The sequence below is a fragment of the Dendropsophus ebraccatus genome, chromosome 9 (assembly GCF_027789765.1).
Source record: "Dendropsophus ebraccatus isolate aDenEbr1 chromosome 9, aDenEbr1.pat, whole genome shotgun sequence".
Classification (NCBI taxonomy): Eukaryota; Metazoa; Chordata; class Amphibia; order Anura; family Hylidae; genus Dendropsophus; species Dendropsophus ebraccatus.
The window spans coordinates 92,784,130-92,805,498 of record NC_091462.1 but is presented as its reverse complement, the minus strand read 5'-3'; the positions used below and the strand labels follow the sequence as shown (position 1 = coordinate 92,805,498).

The following is a 21,369-nucleotide window of genomic DNA, read 5'->3' as shown; positions in this document are numbered from 1 at the left end:
CGATCACAGGAGGTGTATGAGGACAATACTGAGAGCAACCAATCACAGCTCAGCTTTACACTCTGGTAAAATAATCCTGTGCTGTGATTGGTTGCTGTGGGTAGTTTACACCAGTGTCTATTTTATATAGTGTGATAACTCTGGGCCAATGTGTTTCCTACTGCAGGAGGCAATGACGTGTCCTTCCCATATGGAGGATAAGCAGCTGATGTAGCTAATCTGTCACTTCTACCTGGTAATATCCATAGGGGTGTTGGAATATAAATCCGTCATAACCTTATGGTGATTGATTTGTAACCATTGTAAGAGAATGGCAGGTGATGTCATAGTAGATGATGTCATAGTAAGTGATGTCATAGTAGGTGATGTGATAGTAGATGATGTCACAGGCAGCAAGAATTAGTATAGTGAAGTTACACTGGAATCTTCTCAGTTGTTCGCTGCCTCTTTGAGAGAAACAGTGTCCAGCATCTTCACTATTATACTGATCACAGCCTGCAGACCACAACCTTGGATTTCATCCAGTTCCAGTTTTCAGCATGTTGAGACTCATTGTCCTTCTGTTCCTGTTCCTCAGCGGTCCTGTGGAGGGGAGGCCGCTTACCAGGAAGACATCATGGCCGTTCCTGTCTTACTAACCAAGATGATGGAAGAACCTGCACCTAACAGACGCATCAGTGTGTATGTAAACCCCATGAGGACATACAGAGGGGATACTCCCCGACCATATGACGCGCTACGCTGACTGGTTGAAGGGACCTCTTCTTCTCCTACTACTATGCCAGAGCTGAACCATCCAACACTCAAAGCCGCCCCTGGTATCCTGGTAGATTTTTTATTGAAGCCAAATAAGACCGAGCTTGCGCTATGAGCGGGGATTGTACTGACAACTTCCTATCATCTCTGAAGAAATGGCTTCTTATCCTACTTAGAATTATAGCCATCGGCTGCTGCGTCTTCCTCCGCTTTGTGAAACATATGGGGGAGAGACATGGAGACAAAATCTCCATGGATAAAGTCATGGCTTTCTACACCAAGCCACAACAGATAAGATATCACCTCAGCCGGCCATGAAGGAGACGCTTATTATTCTCCTTATATTATTAATAAATCTCCAGGTTCATAGCTGCAGCCTCTTATGTGATTTATTAGAACTTTCTATTCATTGATGAGAATATTTGTAGCCATGTGACATGAAGGGGCGTAGCTAGGATTCATGGGGCCCCATAGCAAAAAACTGCATAGGGCCCCATGAATCCTGGGGTAGGGAGACAGTTGGTGGTGAATTGGGCAGAGGGGCAGCTGGGGGTGACTGGGGCAAGTGGAAGGGACTGGGGAAGGACAGCTGGAAGTGACTGGGGCAGGTTGGGGTGACTGGGGCAGGGGGCAGTGGGGTCAAAGGGCAAGTGGGGGTGACTTGGGCAAAGTGGCAGTTGGGGGTCACTAGGTGAGGGGTTAGCCTCCTTTCCCTCTCACCCCGGGTACAAACATCCCCCCCCCCGGCCGCTTACACACGGAGGTCCCTGGTCTCTGAAGGAGGAAGCCACAGGGGCTGCGGGATCAGGTGATGGCATTGTTGTGGGTGCCGCAGCTGCACAGCGGGATCGGAGGTGCAGTGCAGACCCCCTGATCCCACTGTACGGCCCCCGTACCCACAGTGACACCATCACCCCATCCTGCAGTCCCTACTTTTCTTCCAGGGACTTGAGACCTCCGTGTGTGAGTGGCCAGTAGAAAAGCGTGCGTGCTCAGTGCTCTCTTGTCTGGGTATGTGTATGGGGCGGGTCAGTGGCTGTCCGGGTGGGGAGGGGAAGCTGATGCGCTGCAGTGCTGGTGTTAGCTGTTGTACCATGGAGAAATACCACACTCTGCCAGGGGGCCATCGGGGAGGCAGGGATAGTAATACGCTGTCATTCAGTGGTCCACAAGTGGTTACAATTGTTTCTGTTATTGGGGTTTCTGGGGTTGAGGGAAACTAAATAGTCCTACATGTGACCCTGCAGCCAATCCCTGACCTCAATGGTCTCTTCCTGCTGACCCCCGAGGACAATGCTTGGCTGCAGCACCATGTGCACAATGTATGGGAGGTCATCATATCACTTCCAGTACAATGTATGGGAGGTCATCATATCACTTCCAGTACAATGTATGGGAGGTCATCATATCACTTCCAGTACAATGTATGGGAGGTCATCATATCACTTCCAGTACAATGTATGGGAGGTCATCATATCACTTCCAGTATAATGTATGGGAGGTCATCATATCACTTCCAGTACAATGTATGGGAGGTCATCGTATCACTTCCTGTACAATGTATGGGAGGTCATCATATCACTTCCAGTACAATGTATGGGAGGTCATCATATCACTTCCAGTACAATGTATGGGAGGTCATCATATCACTTCCTGTACAATGTATGGGAGGTCATCATATCACTTCCAGTACAATGTAGTGACGCTGGATCAGCTGCAAACTGAGCGTTGGGAACAGTATTAAGTTTATTCTTTATCCCAGTCCCTGTCTGTAGACTGGTTATTATACAATACTGGAAAACCCGTTTTAATGTTTCTCTTTATGACCTGGGAAATAGATGTGCAGCAATAACCTTATTACATTCCTTCACAAACTAGCAATTCTGTCGCAGAGCTACAGCCGGACATAAAGGGTGGGCCCAAGAAATAATTCCTCTGGTGGCCTCAGCTACTCCAGTCTGACACTAGTTATTATCCTTATAGAACAGATAAAAAAAATCCTGTATTAATCGTTAAGGATGAGAAGCAACAATAAACAGCACCAGCTTTCAAGGGAACCAAAACAGCTCAAACAATGTTATATGGAACTTACGTCACCGGAGAGAACAACCATGTAGAAATGATGCAGCCCCCCTCCAGGTAGGCAGGACTAGACAAGCCATAACCATTTCTGTATTCAAAGTACATATATACATACATTAAACAAACAAAATGACTGACACATGAAGGAACATGATCATCAGCTCTGGGAACACTGCTTAACGGCGGAGTGACGAGGCTGCGCTGGACCGCCAGAACGCAAACTGTATCCGGAAATTCACTGCGCCCCAGACTGGAACACACGTCAGTGCACCTGTTAGTCCCAAGAACAGTTTCAGTCTTGAAGACCCCTGCGCTCCAGAGTGACATGCCACCTCGCACCCACCGGCTCCACCCCACCCCCATCGGGAACACAGAACCCACACAATGAGGACATCCGTAAATCCTAGAATAAGTAACAATATAATGAATAACACATTTTAGTCTATCTATTTCTATCCTAAAGCCCTTTGATACATATAGATAATACACTAAACTAATAAGCAGTTTCTAAATACCATTATATTGCTGCCTATGGGGAGAAAAACACTAATGGTAACTTCACACGAAGTGGATTTTACACTGCGAATTAGCAGCAAAATCCGCTGTGAATTAGCAGCAAAATCCGCTGTGGATACTTGCCCATTCACTTTAATGGGCTGACATTGTCATCCAGCTGCAAGTATGTCAAACTCAGCGCCATTAACCCCTGCGGCCCCACAGCAGTGCACTGATTGGCTGACTGCCAGGAGCCCTCGAAGCAAGCTGGAGCAGTGACCCCGTACAGTATGTACCCAGGCCGCAGGGGTTAATGGCGCTGAGTTTGACATACTCGCAGCTGGATGACAATGTCAGCCCATTGAAGTGAATGGGCAAGTATCCACAGCAGATTTTGCTGCTAACTCGCAGTGTAAAATCTGCTGCGAATACAGTACGTCTGAACGTACCCTAATGGTGCATTTACATGTACAGGATCCGCAGCAGATTTGATGGGGCAGATAGAATGTACCAAAATAACTGAACACCCCCTCCCTCCCAGTAGTTAGGTCTGTTCCCTCCTGTTTACAGCTCTGCAGTCGGTGCAGAGGGGGAGGGGCTGCAGGCTGCACAGTCCTGACCCGGAGCAGACACTTCACAAGTGACCCTCCAGCGTATTGTATAAAAAGTAAGTGTATGGACCCGTTTACACTCAGCAAGAAGGTTGGAATTCTATGGCGGAGCTCTCCGCCATGGAATCCCGCCATGCTCAGTGTGCTACTTCAAGTGAATGAGAGGGTGTGCGCTGCTCCCGCTCTCCGCTCATAGAAGTGACATGCTATCTCTGCGAGCATAGAGCGGCGGCAGCGGAGAAGCGCGCGCCCTCTCATTCACTTGAAGTAGCACACTGGGCACGGCTGCTCCGCCGCGGAATTCCGACGTTCTTGCTTAGTGTGAACGGGGCCTAAGGGTGGGTTCACATTGAGGAATTATAGCGGATAAACTCTGCGGAATTCCTGTAGGCGCTTCCGCATTCCGCCAAAAGAACTGACGCATAAATTCTTTTGGCGGCATGCGGAATCAGCCGGCCCATAGAATGGTGTCTATGGAGCCGTCGGAAAGGCGCGCGGCCGTGAGCGTGTACAGGCGGCAGAATTCCGCGGAGTTTATCCGCGAGAATTCCTCAATGTGAACCCACCCTAAGTGTGTGACTGTGTTCATATTGGTCTATCAGTGTAATGTGTGTATAATAAGTCTATGACTGATTACAGCACCACGGAGAGCGCCACTAGTCTCAGAGCCGCGGCATTCCTGTTTACAAACGGTGACCAAACACTCCTCCTGGGCGTGCAGGGGGTGGAGGTACTAGCTCTTGGCGCGCTCTCCGTTGGTCTGTGACGTCAGACGCGCCAACGGCCGTGCGGTAGCTATAAGATCTAGCTGCCACCGGCGCTCCCGACACTCGGCCGACGCAGACGAACGGGAGGATCTCTCCATAAAGAGCGCTTGTTGTAAGTAACACTCGGGACATCTCTACTATGAGAATATTCCTGCCATACTGTGTACATTCTGCTGTAACGCCGCTTGGTGTATGTTTACCCACAGGATCACTGTTTCCATTGGCAAGTCTGTACCATGACAGATCGCAATTTGGGACACAGTGAGTAATCTATCATGCATGCATCAGAGCATTATCTCATATATTTAGATATAGTGATTATGCTTTCTCACATTATGCAGTGTCCAGATACCAACAATGATATGGTGGGACATACTCCCTGACTGGTCGCCCAAACATTGATACAGTGAGTACAGTACGCAGCAGCACTCTTCTCTTGTCATACCCCATCATGTACACATAAACCACTGGCATAAAAACGACTGCCATACCCTGTGTTTTTTGTGATGCAAATTGAGTATATAGCATACTCTGACTTAATGACCTTGTCGCCCCTGATGATGTTACCGACACTGGTACTGAAACGCGTCGGACAAGGTGGTCTGTTATTCTTTTTGGATTGGTCAAGACTGGCATGGTTGTTGGCCCAACAGGGGTAATCTTGTGATTGGTATACTGATTTTGGCCGGGAGGCGGAGGTCCTAACTTACCTAGTATTGTTGCACATGGACAGTGGGAGTGGAATCTGTGGACTAATACAGACGGTGCCCATACCAGAGAGGACATTTTGGTTGGACCCCCTCCCTATGACAATACGTTTTTGGAAACCATTGTAAATATATGTCTGTATGCTACATCATTTTTTAATGCATACTAATAAAAGGTAGTTTTTATGCAAATCCTTTTTTGCTCATTATTAGACTTTAAAGGGGAACTCCGGATAAGAAAAACTTGTTTTCTATTAAAAGTACATTAAAAGTTATATAGGTGTGTCTATATAATGTATTATCGTATCTGTACAGTTCTGCCACACTGGTAGCTGATAGAAATGCAGGAAGTGAAGAAAAATGGCCTCTGTGCCAATTCACATTGTCTCCTGCTCCTTCTGCTCTCCCCCCTTAGGAGACAAATATCCCATGCTTCTGTCTCACATTGTGTGTGTTTGCTAGGCACAGGCTGATGATGCAGAGAGGGGGCAGGGCGTGATTCACCATCTCTGACCGGCCAGAAGCAGGTGTTTCAACTTCGCTGATTGTGCAAAAGTCTACAGAGAAATTAGGGCTGTGTTCACACATGTTGGAGTGTCATTGCAGTACTGCAGTATCTGCACAAAAATGATGCAGTAACACAAATAGATAATGCTAAACAGCAGAGAGGATAAGAGCCGGCACTGCCAATCCCACCTGCACAAAAAACAAGGCATAAACAGTATATCCCATGTAAGATATTCAGTAACACAATGAAACTGCAATGTGTGAACACAGCCTAGATGTTCTGCAACAGCTTTGGGGGGGGAATAGGCAGGGTGGGGGACTGTGATGGAACAGCTGAGGGAAAGCATTGCATTCTGGAACCTGTAGTACTGTGTACAACTGATAAACCAGGAAGTGCAGAAACACCAAACAGAACAAACCCCCCAAAACAAATGGATTTTTGGTAGTTTCAAAACTGGGATAGACAGGTAAGTAATGCTATATGCTTCTGCAGAAGTCTCATTTTTTTTAACCTCTACCCGGAGTTCCCCTTTAACACGCAAGGATTGACTTAATAGCATATAAGGTTGGTGTACCTAAATACGCTATTGTTGCCTGTTTAAAATCCTCATAGGAGGTGGGTGGAGTACTGGCCAATAGGAGGTAGTAACCCCCCAAGTGTAACACAAAAGCAAAAAAGTGGCCATCACTCCGATACCACTGCTCACACTGTGCTGGTGCACGCTGACGTGGCTTAAATACAGACAAAAACAGGAAACAACAACCTACAAGTCCCAGGACTTACCGCACATACTCCCTCCAGCATGGCATGGGGAGATTTTGTTTGATCAAATAGTTTGCTAAGAACCTCATTTTGAAGAAAACATTTTTAGAACGGGTTTTTTCCTTGTGTACGCTGGAGGGAGTATATACTGTAAGTCCTGGCACTTGCAGGTTGCTGTTGCACTTTTATGTTTTTGTCTGTATTTTAGCCACCACAGCGTGCAAACTCCATAGTGTGCGCTGAGGTGTTGGGGTGCTGGCTAATTTCTGTATTTCCTGTTACAGGTCTCTTTGACATGTTAAAAGTTTTTTCAAGCAACAGGGACACTTTAAAATCTGCCCAACTAATCTTCTATAAGACGTCTGCTGCTGGGCTCACTGCACTGATTGACAGCACAGGAGAGCACAGAGCTTTAAATGTCCCTCCCCAACTTCCTTCATTTCATCCCAAGCCTTGCATGTATTGACAACAAACAAGCAGAGGAGCAGAAACAGCGACACCTAGTGACCAATATTATAACGTTTCATAAAGTGAATTATCCCTATGTTGGATATTGAGGCCTCTGCCAAAATATGCAGACAATGACGCCTCTGTTCACACAACCCTCCCCCCCCCCCCCCCCCGGGTGTACACAATGTCAGCAGTTCTTTTCCAGATCAGATTGCCTAATAACAATGTGACTGACCAGTATGTTCCAGTTATTATGCCAGCTTCCCAAATAATAATGCCCCCTGTAGCCATTAGTAATGTCCCCTTCCCCAATAACATGCCCCCTATAGCCAGTGATAATGCCTCAGTAGCTCTCCACCAATCCAAAATGGAGCCTCCCCACCAGACACAACACCCTCTGCACCTACATATTCCCCCTGTAATGAGGTTCAATATCCCCTATAGCCAAATAGACCTTTATAATGAGATTATGCATCTTGTATAGAGATACAATGCTCAAGTAGCCAGAGATGCCCCCTGTAGCCGGATACAATTTCCTTATTAGCTAGATATGAACCCTGTAGCCAGAAACAATGCCCCTATACCCAGATACAATACCCCTTACAACTAGATATGCCCCTGCAGCTAGACGTAATGTCCCCTGTAGCCAGATACAATGCACAATGTGGTTACTAACAATTCCTCCAGGGCCAGTTATGCCTCGTAGCCAGATACATTGCCCCTTGTAGCAAGATACAATGCTTGTGATAACTAGATATGCCCCCGATAGCCAGAAACAATGGGGGAGATTTATCAAAAAGTTACGGCATTCTTTTTTGGAGTGGAAGTCGCAAAATTTTGCGCAGCTGCATAACTGCGCAAAATTTTGTGACTTTTCCCCGACATACACCAATCATGCCTACTTCAGCTTACACTGAAAGTAGGCATGATTTATCATGTGCGACTAACTAAAATAGTCGCACTAGGGTCGCAGACCGACGCCACGCTAGAGGTGGTGTATTTCACCACCTATAATGTGGAGCCAGCATGCTCCGTGGGTCGGGTGCAGTGCACCTGATCTACGGAGTGTAAGGGGTTAAGTAGTGATGCAACAGCATTACTACTAACCCTTTGAGGCTGTACAGTAAGGAGGGGTGCATAGCACACCCCTCCTTACAGAACAAGAGCAGGGAATCCCCTAATTAAGCCGGGATTCCCTGCCCTACGGGTTTCCTACCCAAAAGCAGAAAGCAGTCTGCTTCTGAGCGGGAAATTTGAAATCCCGGCACAGAAGTTACAGTCTGTCTCTCTTTGCAACAGTATATGCCCCTCATAGCCAGGTATGCTTCCCGCCCTGCAGCAATATATGCCTGTCATAGCCAGGTATGCCTCCGCCCCTGCAAACAGATATGCCCGTCATAGCCAGGTATGCCCCCCTGCAAACATATATGCCCATTCTGGCTCTGCATCTGCACCAGCAAAGAAGGTGGTTAAGTGCCCCCTTCCTTCCTGGGGCAGATGCAGTGCGCTCTCCATTGGGGGAGGTTGATGGTAGGGGCTGGGGGTTACCTGCTGCCCCTTCCTCGGCAGTTGCCAGCAGTCCCGGTATGTCTTGGTAAGCCCCGCCCCCGGCAATGATAAGCCCCCGACCCCCGTATTTCCCGCTGGGGGTGCCAAAATTAATGTCCCTTCCCACCCTGGTATTACTAGGCTGCTGTTGTTTGGTTTTTAACCCGGCAGGTTATGGAAAGGGGGGGATCCTATGGTTTTTTTAAATTATTTATTTATTTAAAAAGGAAACGCATAGGATCCCCTCCCCCCTTTCCATAACCAGCCGGGTTAAAAACCAAGCAGCGGCAGCCTAGTAATACCAGGGTGGGAAGGGACATTTATTTTGCCCCTCCCCAGTCTAATATTACCAGCCTGCTGCCGCCCAGTCCAGGAGCGCCAATTCTGATGCTCCGGGACCACTGGCACCCGGCTCTTCCCAGTACCCCTGGTGGCATTGGGTACTGGGGTAATAATGGGGGGGTTAGTGTTAGCCATTTTATACCGGCTACCACTAAGCCCCGACTTAGTAATGGATTCCGTCTATCAGACAGCTTCAACTACTAAGTCTGTATAGTAGTGAAAGAAAACACAACACCATGACCATTTTATTGAACAGTAAAGTCCGCTGGTCATCGAAGTAGTCCAAACGAATCCGACTTAATCCTCTGCATGCCGGTATCTGAAAAAGAAAGGGAGAAGAAAATGCTCATTACCTAGGAGGCAAACCAGGGCCAATGAGACTATTTAGAGACAATTCTGAGCCAAACAAATCAGCACCACAGAAAATAGACCAGGCTTATCCCTGATAGTAAATTGCACTTTAAATAGACCAGTTTATTCTTGCCACAGCAGAAATAGACCACAGCTAGAAAAATCCCCTGTTCATAAATCTCCCCCAACGTTCCTGTAGCTATTGATAATGTTCTCTATACTCAGCAATGGCCCCTGTAGCCAGACACAATGCCCCTTTGCAGCTAGATATGCCACCTGGATGAGATGCAGAATCTGCTGTAGCCATATACAGTGTGCTCCCTGTAGCCGGATACAACGCCTCTATAACCAAAGTAAATTATTGTTTGTTTTTTTTTACCCCTGATGCCTCCCGCATACCCCCTCATCCTGTGTGGTGTACCTCCTGTGGTACGTGTACTGCGGGCTGAGAAACCCTGGTGTAGGGGACTGGACTTCTCAATATACATATATAATGGCCGCCTATGGGAAACTGTGCACAATGGTCAAGATGGATGTAACCACTAAACCCCACAGTGACCTGAGCCGTACACAGGCCGAGCAGGCAGGAAAGTATTGGGAGATATGTAATAATAATTACTAATAACAATCACTTATTGTCCTTAAATAAAACTAATAATAAAATAGTATAGTATGATATCACATTATACGCTCACTACAACCTTTTGTATAGGGAAAATGTTTAAATAAAGATTATTGAAAAAACAAACAATGGCATCTTGATGACATACACAGGAGACTTCAGACCATTGTTAGGAGTTGGAGTGTAAGTATGCGTATTCATGGGCTCCTGGTATTTTGTTGTTTTTTTTGCATTTTTAATCAATTTTCTCCATATAATGTTTCATTTTCTCACAAACATAGGCGGATTTTGCGACATTTGCGACATACTGAGGATTTTGAGATGGAGGAGGAGCCGAACATCGTCTACTTGGATATGGACCAGCCCCTAGAGGACATGGACTTTCCAGTAGTGTATCGGCGATATGTAAGTCACAATGTACCATCCAATACAGGGTTAGGAAAGGAAAGGACTGACTAGGTGGTCACCAGGGTGGGATTTATATGTACAGGACACAATACACAGGGGATTAGAGCAGATAGGATACACTGTGGGGTGTTTGTATAGAGATGGGGCTGTGAACATTGTGGGGGGTCCTGTACCTGTAGAAACTCCTCCCTGATCACATGATGGGACATATTCCCCATGTTCAGCCATTTCCAACTGTCACTCTGGCATCTCCCTGCAGGGGGCGGGGCTTAGTTGGGCCATGATAACTGCTGGGTGGTGGGTGGGGTCTATGGCCGGGCTCATGCACTGTGTGTGCTATGTGATCTCCACCACCTCTGCTGACATAGGAAGGAATATATTCCTATAAGGTGGAGATATAGAGGGAAATCACAGAGCAAACATAAGCCATGGGCCGGGCCTAAGACTTTATCCAGATGTCCCTGCAGTGATCACTGGATCAGGATCTGCTGTATGATCTGTCATGTTACATAAATATATATATACAGTATATAGTACAATGCACAGTGATTTGTTGTCAGGTCTCACATACACTTACTGGCCAATAGCTGCTATACTGTAGAGCCCATAGTGTAAGGCTAGGCTGACACACACATAGGCTTACACATGGGGGTTACACATTGGGGGAAGATTTATAGATATTGGTGTTTCATGTTTTATTCTTACAGTGGATTGTATTGGAGTAAAATGCATCACATTCAGCAAGAGGCAAAAGCCTTAAAGGGGTTATCCAGCGAAAATATTTTCCTTTCAAATCAACTGGTTTCAGAAAGTGATATAGATTTTTAATTTACTTCCATTTCTAAACCTCAACTCTTCCCATACTTATCAGCTGCTGTATGTCCTGCAGGAAATGTTGTTTCTTTCCAGTCTGACACAGTGCTCTCTGCTGCCACCTCTGTCCGTGACTGGAATTGTCCAAAGCAGGAAAGATCACTGTGTCAGGCTGAAAAGAAACAACATTTTCTACAGGACATACAGCAGCTGATAAGTATGGGAAGACTTGAGATTTGTAACTTAAAGTAAAATACAAATCTATATAACTTTCTGAAACCAGCTGATTTGAAAGAAAAAGTTTTTCCTCAAAGTATCCCTTTAATGCAGCAGGAATCACATAAAATGGGAATAAACCATAATCAGTGTCTAAAAAATTCTGTGTCCGGCCGCTCCGATTGACAGATGTTCCCTTACCCTCTTATACCGTTGGTATTATACTCCATATGGCCTCTCCCTAATACATCCACGGTATTATACTCCATATGGCCTCTCCCTAATACATCCACAAGTCTCCTCCACATGTTGGAGATGTAAGCGACAGGTAGGAACGTTACTCCACATCTGGTGGACTTGTCCCCTTATCCAACCGATTTGGGCCCAACTCTACACTGACATCCAGGAACTGCGTCACTTCCCTCCTATATGGGGCCCGGAGGTAGCACTACTGTCCCTACGGCTTGATACGCTGCCCCTGCCTCCCCTTACCATTGTTTGCCATGTTCTTACCTCTTCGAGATTAATGGTGGCGAGAAATTGGAAATCTGATACAGTTCCAGACATCAACCAGATAATAGTCTCAGTGCAATATAACAACACAATGGAAACATTTCCAGCATTCAGAACAGATAGCTACAAGAGGGAATGCCTGGCCGCACCACGGGTGTTACCTTATCTATTATTGGACCTAAGGGCCTTGCTATTACACTTACCTGCAATTCTTCCCTCATTATCACCAGCTTAAAGTATCGGCACTTCTATACATTGGTGCTGTCTGGTTGACATGTTTTGGTTCTTTTTATTAGCCCTCCCTCCTACTTCTCCCTCCCTGCTCTTGTTTTCCCTCCCCTCCCCCCACATCCCCAACCCCCCTCCCCACTTCCACCCACCTTGTTTGTCCTCCCCCTATGGAACAGTGCTGTAATACTTACCTGTGTGCACATAAGGCATATGTTTCTATGTTACATGATATGATCTTGCCTTACACTAGTCGCACCACCACACTCTTATATTACGTGATTTCACATGTTATGAAGGTTATTTTATTGATGCCATTATATTCTGTCTATGAATACTTTTACTGTTCTACAACCCTGTTTCTTGTATATTGGAAAATTAATAAAGAAAGTTAAAATAAATAAATAAATGCTGTGTCCGGATATCACCTGGGAATCAATGGGGAAATATGGAACGCCGTACACACGGCCAATATAGATCATGCAACGTCCTGGGATTGTAACAGTACAGATGTATTATTATTTGGTGCTTTCCCTCTGCATCTTTTTCATTACAATTCATGTGATTCTTCTCTCATGGGACGCAAGGATTTCTACTGACCACCTGGTGGAATAAATGGTATCACACACACACATGTTGTTTTCCATCTATAGAAATCTATGGCAGGAAAAATGCCACTATTTATTGTTATAACCACAAGGGAGAGTCACAGACTGTAGGGGGATGTAGATAGTAGCAGCTGTCGTCACTGTCCGCAGCTTTGTAGCTAATAGATAGTAGCTAGTACATGGGTCTCCAAACTGCGGCCCTCCAGCTGTTGCAAAACTATGTTTCCCATGATGCCTGGACAGCCAAATCCAAAGCTTTAGCTGTCCAGGCATGATGGGAGTTGTAGTTTTTAAGCTATCAGGGTATGCTGGGGGTTATAGTCCTGTAATATATCAGATATCAGGCTATGTTGGGGGTTGTAGTGCTGTAATATTTTAGCTATCAGGGTATGCTGGGGGTTGTAGTCCTGTAATATATCAGCTCTCAGGCTATGCTAGGGGTTGAAGTCCTCTAATATTTCAGCTATCAGGCTATGATGGGGGTTGTAGTTCTGTAATATATCATCTATCAGGCTATGCTGGGGGTTGTAGTCCTGTAATATTTGAGCTATCAGGCTATGCCGAGGGTTGTAGTTCTGTAATATATCATCTATCAGGCTATGCTGAGGGTTGTAGTTCTGTAATATATCATCTATCAGGCTATGATGGGGGTTGTAGTCCTGTAATATTACAGCTATCAGGGTATGCTGGGGGTTGAAGTCTTGTAATATTTCTAAAGCAGTAAAGATCACAGAAAGCACCTAAAGGCTGTGTAAAATCTGTAGCAGATATGGTATGTGTGCCTGTACCGTAAGGCTTAAAACACACAGCAGTGGGCATCCTATGATATACAACAGCCCATATGCTGGACAAATATTATGTGTTGACTACAATACTGACCTGACACAGCAGTGTTATCTCTATAGAGTAATGCACTGATAACCGGCCAGCACACAGGGTACATGTCATATGCCTTACACAGGGAACATGTCATATGCCACACACAGTCATATATATATATATATACACACACATCATACGCCGCATACAGGCTATATGCCACTTTACTAATAAACTTTATTTTAGAATTTGTCACCAGAATATGTTTCTGAGCAGCCGTTCATTCACCCCAGCACACGTATGCATTAGGGGAGGAGCCTTCCACTGCCTCCATATCACCCGACTCCAGCATGAGACCCAGAGCCATAGAATTACAAGCGTTGGAGACCACACTGGAGACCAGTGCAATGTTGATGGAGTGAGGAGCTGTGTGGGGAGACTCAGCGATCAAAAACATATTCTGGCGTAGTGATGTCACGATACCAGAATTTTGAGTTCGATAGCGATACCAACTTTTTTTTTCCAATGCTCGATACCAATTCGATACTTAAAAAATTATATTTAAGAAAAAAAACAAACAAAATAAAACATAAGAATAGAAATGTCCCCCCTCCCCCAGGTTCAGGTCAGTACGAACCAATTTATGTTCCCTAATTTTATTACTTTAAAAATAAAGTCCCCATTATTTAAAATAAATAAAAACTTGCCCAACTCTGACTCACTTTTTTTATCTCTCCGCCTGTCTGGCTGGGGGGTGAGGGTCATTTTTTGCGCTGTGATCTGTAGTTTTATTTAGTACCATCTTTTTATGGGGTACTGAATTGGGTGGTTTCTGCACTTGCTCGGTTTACCGAAAGTGACAGGTAGTATGGACAATAACACTTCAGCTGCCAGGGATGGGGATTGTAGTCATGTAACACACAACTGCTATCAGGTGGGAGGATGGGGGTTGTAGTCATGTAACACACAACTGCTATCGGGGAGGATGGGGGTTGTAGTCATGTAACACACAACTGCTATCAGGTGGGAGGATGGGGGTTGTAGTCATGTAACACACAACTGCTATCAGGTGGGAGGATGGGGGTTGTAGTCATGTAACACACAACTGCTATCGGGGAGGATGGGGGTTGTAGTCATGTAATACTTTAACAATCAGAGGGTGATGGGGGTTGTAGTCATGTAACACACAACTGCTATCGGGGAGGATGGGGGTTGTAGTCATGTAATACTTTAACAATCAGAGGGTGATGGGGGTTGTAGCCATATAACAGACACCAGCCAGCAGGGGGGATGATGGGGGTTGTAGCCATATAACAGACACCAGCCAGCAGGGGGGATGATGGGGGTTGTAGCCATACAACACACACCAGCCAGCAGGGGGGATGATGGGGGTTGTAGCCATATAACACACCAGCCAGCAGGGGAAATGATGGGGGTTGTAGCCATATAACACACACCAGCCAGCAGGGGGGATGATGGGGGTTGTAGCCATATAACACACCAGCCAGCAGGGGGGATGATGGGGGCTGTAGTTTTACTATTCCTGGTGTCAGGTCATGCTTACCGGTGACCTGGATTTGTCTGTGATCTGCAGGTTACAGCCCCCCTCCCCCTCCCAGTCAGAGTCAGGCCGACTGTAAACCCCCCACATTGTGTCTGCTCCGGAGTCTCCTGCCGGCCCGGCCTCCCGCCTCCTCACACTCCTGCCGCCCCCACCACCTCATAGTCCGGTGCAGATGTAGTGGCTGCATCTCCTGCCGACCCCTGCTCCAGCCTTCTCCTCTCCCGGACACCGCTCTCCCTCTCCATCCCGTGACCCTGCTCTGCCCGCAGTCATTAGCAGCGGGGGTCTGCTACACACAGTAGCCGACCCCCGCTGTATATGGAGCGGGCTCAGGAGGGGGGTAGTGCCGCTGTCAGTGTGACAGCGGCATCTATATAGTTACATAGCCTGCACTAGCAATAGCTATGTGCCGGCTATTTGAATTTGGCGCCGACGAGGGAAGAGGGTGCGCGCTGAGGAGGTGACAGGTGGGAGCAGGGGGCGGCACACAGAGAACACGGCCGGCGCTCATATAGCTGCCAGCCGTGTTCTCTGCGCTATACTTTATGTTAAACTGCATAATAGCGCAGTTTAACATAAAGTTTCGATACCAGGAAATCCGCATGTTAGATTCATCTAGCCCCCTACTGGGCACGGGGCACAGAGGAAGAAGCTATGTCTGTTACCTTTCTCTGCGCCGTTCCCGTGCTGTTAGCAGTGGGGATCTGCAGTGTTTCTACAGGAAAATGTGCAGCACACAGGATTTATTGCATATTTTGACAATCTTAGGAATTAAATGGGAAAATCCGCAATAAATCCACTGTATTTCCCAGATGAAAACTGTCATGCTGTGTTTGACTATGTGCACACTTTGTAAGAGACCGGCCATTCCATGACCAGGCCAGGCCACGGAACGGCCGGTCTCTGAAACGATCATCCCGGCCGCTACTGCAGGACCAGCCAGATGATCTTTAGGGCCGCAGAGTTCTAATGCGGGCAAATCCGTACGCGCCCACATCAGAACTCCCCCCAGCACTCTATGGAGCGAGCGGCCGTAGCTGCTAGCTCCACTGTGTGCACTGACAGGCTTTTCTTTGGCCGCTATTCAATGACATGTCAGTTGTTTACGGTGCCGCTAGGGATCCCGGACGGAGTGTATACGATGTGTATGTATAAATGTACTATGTGTATACGCTCCGGCTGGGATCCCATACACAGCAAGGTAACGTATATTTTCGTATAAATCACAGCTGTTATATAACGACCGTGGTTTTATGAAAATATACGTTGTGTGAACATAGCCTTGTATAGATGGGATTTCTTATCCCATCTGCTGCTCCTGTATATGGGGCACATTTACCACACAGACATTTCATTTGCAAAATTTGCAGCAGATAAACCACAAGTGACCCTACCCCAAACATATCTTCCTACTCCTTACACATACAATAGCATACATACATACACACACACCACATACATACAGAATCACACACATTTACACACAATCATACAATACACTGACCTCTGGGCTGGATCTGTCATGCAATTCTTTCACCTGTCAGACCTTCTCCATCCAACATGGGGCTGCTGTGGAGGGGTAAGAAGCAGGAACAAGAATGCAGCTGGAGGAGGGGAGGGGGGCAGCACTATGGGGAGGAGGGGGCCACTGAGAGAAGATGAGGGGGGCAGCACTATGGGGAGGAGGGGGCCACTGAGAGGATATGAGGGGGACACTGAGAGGAGATGAGGGGGACACTGAGAGGAGATGAGGGGGACACTGAGAGGAGATGAGGGGGACACTGAGAGGAGATGAGGGGGACACTGAGAGGATATGAGGGGGACACTGAGAGGAGATGAGGGGGACACTGAGAGGTGATGAGGGGGACACTGAGAGGAGATGAGGGGGACACTGAGAGGAGATGAGGGGGACACTGAAAAAGATGAGGGGGGACACTGAGAGGAGATGAGGGGGACACTGAGAGGAGATGAGGGGGGACACTGAGAGGAGATGAGGGGGGCCACAGAGAGGAGATGAGGGGGGCCACAGGGGGCCACAGAGAGGAGATGAGGGGGGCCACAGAGAGGAGATGAGGGGGGCCACAGAGAGGAGATGAGGGGGGCCACAGAGAGGAGATGAGGGGGACACTGAGAGGAGATGAGGGGGGCCACAGAGAGGAGATGAGGGGGACACTGAGAGGAGATGAGGGGGGCCACAGAGAGGAGATGAGGGGGGACACTGAGAGGAGATGAGGGGGGACACTGAGAGGAGATGAGGGGGGACACTGAGAGGAGATGAGGGGGGCCACAGAGAGGAGATGAGGGGGGACACTGAGAGGAGATGAGGGGGGCCACAGAGAGGAGATGAGGGGGGCCACAGAGAGGAGATGAGGGGGGACACTGAGAGGAGATGAGGGGGGCCACAGAGAGGAGATGAGGGGGGACACTGAGAGGAGATGAGGGGGGCCACAGAGAGGAGATGAGGGGGGCCACAGAGAGGAGATGAGGGGGGCCACTGAGAGGAGATGAGGGGGACACTGAGAGGAGATGAGGGGGACACTGAGAGGAGATGAGGGGGACACTGAGAGGAGGAGACAGGGAATGCACAGCACAGAGCAGGCAGCATGAGGCTTCAGGGTGCAGAGCTGCTGTTTGGCCCCATCAGGCTGCTGTACTGTTAGTCCCTCCCCCTCCTCTCTGACCCGACAGTGGAGGAAGGAGGAATCTCCGGAGGAAAGCAGGAGATGGAGAATGTGCAGCATATAATGGAGTGCTGCATGTTCTCCATTCTTATATGCACCTGTATAAGGAGGGTTATGGTGCACACACAGCTTCTCCCCACTCTCTCCTAATGGACTGAACCTGCTTCTGGTTTCAATCTGGTGGAAGCCCCAGGGTCTCCCCGACCGCCCCCCTCTCCCTCTCTTCTCTGGCTGAGACCAGACCCTATTATCAGGAGACACCCCACAGTATCCACCACCCGACCAGGCACGGGCGCTCCGGCAGACAGCTGCACTGCACACCTCACTTAGTAACAGCAGTTAGATGTGCTGTGTGTCTGCAGGAGCGCCCAGACCGAACCACTATGGGATAAGGGGAGGCCGCCAGCTGGGGGGGGGGGCGGTCCTGCAGACACACAGCACATCTAACTGCTATATGTAAGTTAGATGTGCAGTGCAGCTCTGTCTGACGAGGCGCCCCCTAGCTGGCCGGGAGTGAGGCGCCCTGTGCAAGCGCACAGATCGTACACCCCAAAGGCCGGCCCTGAGGGCCACTCGGGCATTAATAAAATCATTCGAGGGCTGCATACTGTGCGCAGCAGTTTATAGCGTGGGTTAGCAACACATGGGGCAAGACAAAGTATTGTTCGCCTCATGCCCCTGCTATTGTAGTTAACCCTCTGTGATGCCTCTAGTATATGACGTGAATCCTTAGTGATGGCCGGTAGCAAGAGTTAACCCCCAGTGATGCCCCTGGTAGTCCTAATAAACCCCCAGTGATGCCCCTGGTAGTCCTAATAAACCCCCAGTGATGCCCCTGGTACTCCTAATAAAACCCAGTGATGCCCCTGATCGCTAATGTTAACCCCCAGTGATGTCCCCGGTCGCTCTAGTTAACCCCTTTTTGATGTTATCTCTAGTTAACCCCTTATTGATGCTCCTGGTAGCTGTAGTTAACCCCCCCCCCCCCAGTCATGCCCTTGGGGGCTCTAGTTACCTCCCCCCCAGTCATGCCCCTGGTGGCTCTAGTTACCTCCCCCCCAGTCATGCCCCTGGTGCCTCTAGTTAAACCTGCCCCCAGTCATGCCCCTGGTGCCTCTAGTTAACCCTGCCCCCAGTCATGCCCCTGGTGCATCTAGTTAACTCCAACCCCATTCATGCCCCTGGTGGCTCTAGTTAACCCCCAGTGTCTGTCTCAAATATAAAAAATAAACATCCCACTCACCTTTTCTCTGCTCCCATGCTGCCCAGGTCCTCTTCTCTCCCCTCTAGCCGCTGCCCGTATTCTCCTGCAGGTGGTGAGCGATGAAATGACGTCATGCGGAGGAACAAGTGCGCCGCTCTGAAACACTAAAAACCCTTGGAAAAAAACTGCATAAAATGACGCGGTCAAAAATGATGCAATAAAATAGTGAGTGCAGGAGGTGTACAAGGCTCAGCGCAGATTGTCTGCAGACCATTGCTGGAAATGTCACTCAGTGAAATGCAAGCGGGATGGAAATGGTAAATGTGCATAAGAACCTACAAGCAGCCATCTTATGGGACAGGCGGTGGAGGGACTGAGGGGGGTTGGCAGTTATAAGTATTTGGGAATACACATCACGAGCCAATTCTCACAGGTCCTGCCTGTAAATGTGGACCCACTTCTATGTCATTTTAGAGAGAAATTTAAACAGTGCTCCTCCCTTCCTTTATTGGTTGTGGAACGGGTTAAAGTTGTAAAAATAATGGTCCTGCCCAAATGTCTGTATGTCCTTCAGCATATATATGTTCCCTTATCTAAAACTTTCTTCTCAGAATTAGACTCTAATATTGTAAAATTCATTTGGGGCTCCTTTAGGTCCAAGCTGCAGACGGCCAAATAGCAGCGACCCAAACACAATGCTGGTATGGCCGAGCCAACCATTTATCTCTACTACATAGCTGGACAGCTTACATTTCCGGGCCCCCGGGCCCCTGCAAACACCTGGATTCTCTGGAATATATTTACACGATTTTCTTGCGTCTGTGTCGCTGTAGTCCTTTCTACACTCCCCTACGACTCCTCGTGCCGCCTCTTACCTGCCCACAGAGGAGCTAGGAAGATATGGACGGCTGCCAGGTCCATTTTGGACTTTGGTGATGTCCCACTTGAATCGCCCCTGTTGGGCAACTCAGCCCTCCCACACTTGGCTGCGAACACTTGAGGATGGGAACTACTTGGACCGCCATGGGGTACAATACATCTCGGATCTATATAGTGATGGGGTTGTGAAAGATTTTGCATCCATTAGGGATCCATTTGGTATTCCACACACACCCATATTTGTATAGGTTTCTGCAGTTACGCCGCTCTACACTCCTTCCTTCTCCAAACACCGCACTTTCCTCATATCCTATAACTGGTATTATTAGATCCCAAGGCCCAGGAGGCCTAATATCCTCCCTATACTCACATCTGACTGATGCTACTGTGGCTGGGACACCTCTGCCAGCTATGGATAGGTGGAAGTCGCTGATTCCTATCCTGGATGATGACGGTGGTGAGGCCCTTCTGGAATCTCTCAGCTTTGTCTCCCCGGCCATTAATAATAGGCTGATTCAGTTGTATATAGTTCATCAGGCATATCTGAAACCTGTCCGACTATGTCACATGGGGCGTATACTGACGCCTTCCTGCCCAAAATGTCATCACTCACCCGCAGACTCTTGGCACATGATACGAGTCTTTATATTTTGACTCTTGGCACATGATACGGGTCTTTATATAAGACTTTATATTTTACTTGGAGCAGTGGATTTCCACTTCTTACCTACTGCCCGACCATTACCCGTTTTTGGGCAGAGGTGGTGCAGCTATTATATGAATACCAGTGGTGTGCTGGAGGAGGAGGACTGGCCTCATCACCTTCTCATCCTCCTACACGGCTAGGAAAGCTATAGCGTTGTGATGGATCCTAGAACACCCACTGTGGGTATGTGGAGGAACCTAAATAATAACATCACACCGTATGAGGAGGTAGTTTATAAGCACAGATAATGCCCCAATAAACACCATAAGATTTGGGATGTGTCTCCTCTGACCCCCCCCGCCTGCCTCTTCTATTCCCTCCTCACAATAATAGGCTGACTCTGCGTCATGTGACTGACTGATACCTCTATTACCTGTTAGTGTTTGGGTAGCACTGCATAACGCTCGGTTCCGGGATACAGCTACCTGGAGTTAGTGGTTATGTTAGTTAGCTATGCTGTGACAATACGCATCTCGGTAATTGCCTTACAATTTAGGCCATGTTGTCATTGTTTCTATATGTTCCTACATTGTTTCTGCTTTGATTACTTTCCAACTATTTATCAATAAAACGAGGTAAAAAAAAGGATCTACAACCAGATCCATGTATGTTATTGTGTCCCAGTGTTGTCAGTCTTATAGGGCAGCTGACACCTCCTAAGCCCACATACACACATACAAGCGTCACATAGCTCACTACACATATATGTTACCATGTTATCTTCCATCT

The 21,369-nt window shown here is 47.7% G+C and overlaps 1 protein-coding gene across 1 annotated transcript in view; it reads left to right on the top strand.

Annotated features, from left to right (window-relative positions):
• LOC138801249 (FK506-binding protein 5-like) overlaps window positions 1–21,369 on the top strand; it is a 179,962-nt gene that overhangs the window by 63,630 nt on the left and 94,963 nt on the right. The window lies entirely within an intron of this gene.